Source organism: Nomascus leucogenys, chromosome X, assembly GCF_006542625.1.
Source record: "Nomascus leucogenys isolate Asia chromosome X, Asia_NLE_v1, whole genome shotgun sequence".
Lineage (NCBI taxonomy): Eukaryota > Metazoa > Chordata > Mammalia > Primates > Hylobatidae > Nomascus > Nomascus leucogenys.
In genome coordinates, this window is record NC_044406.1 from 51,149,577 (window position 1) to 51,151,051 (window position 1,475).

Sequence of the window (1,475 nt, forward strand, 5' to 3'; positions counted from 1 at the left end):
TGGGTGTCCTGTATTTTATCTGGCAACCCAAGGCAGAGATCATGTGTTGAAGATGGTAGAGGAACAAGAAAGAAGAACTTGGGTGGCAGATGGTTATGGAGCTGCTGTACTGGAATTAGACTGTATACCTCAAAACGTCATGGGTTTGGGGGTTTTTTTAGAGACAGAGTCTCACTCTGTTAACCAGGCTGGAGTGCAGTGGCACAATCATAGCTCACTGAAGCCTCCAACTCCTGGTCTCAAGTGATCCTCCCTCCTCAGCCTGCCAAGTAGCTGGGACTACAGGCACACACCACACCTGGCTACTTTTTAAATTTTGTAGAGACAGGGTCTCATTATGTTGAGATCACTGGCCTCAAGTGATCCTCCCACCTTGGCCTCCCAAAGTGCTGGGATAATAGGCATGAGCCACGGCACCTGGCCCTGAATCTTTGTTTTTGTAAGAAAGGATGTCTGTCTTGTTCATGCCTTACTCAGATTTTTTCTCCTGTCTCAGATAGCTGAACCTAATCTAATAAACACTAGCTCTGCCATGAACTTGTTGGGTGACCCTGGTGATGTGGTTTAGATGGTTTTTGTCCCCTCCAAATCCCATGTTGCAATGTGACCTCCGATGTTGGAGGCGGGCCTGGTGGGAGGTGTTTGGGTCATGGGGAAGGATCCCTCATGAATGGCTTGGTGCGTCCTCGTGGTGATGAGTGAGTTCTCACTCTACGAGTTCACGCAAGATCTGGTTAAGAGAGCCTGGCAACTTCCCCCATCTCTCTCTTGCTCCCTCTCTTGCTATGTGATACACCAGCTCTCCCTTTGCTCTCCGCCATGGTTGGAAGCTTCTCGAGTCCTCGACAGGAGCAGACACCAGTGCCATGCTTTTCATACAGCCTGCAGAAACGTGCTTTTTTAAATAAATTAGCCAGCCTCAGGTATTCCTTTATAGCAATGCAAAACTGACTAACACACTCCAGGAAGTTACCTAACCTCCAAGTTAACATCCATTAAATGGGGGTGATCATAATCCACACCTCAGACGGCTGCTGTGAAAATTAAATGCTGCAAGCACTTCAAGTGGTCAGACATGGCTGGCAGGCCTTGGTAAGTATTTGCTGTGATTGATTCAGTAGGAGTCCTCCCTCACTTGCAGATATGATCCCCAGCTCACCCCCACTCCCAGCAGCATTACTGGACAGCATCCTGGCTTGCATCTCTGCCCTTGAAGACCACATTCTATCTTCTCAGATGGTCAAATACCTCCTGATTTACTGAACTACCTCTTGGCATCAAGCACTGCCTCCTTAGGAAGTGGTTCCTGAATCTATTTCTTCTCAGTTAGTCTTGTGGGGATTAAAGAAACACACACACACACACACACACACACACACACACACACACACACACACACAGAAACTGTGACTGAATGTGCTACATGAAGTCTTTGACGGTCTTTCTGTCTTTGCTTAGAATTAGACATGAGAAAA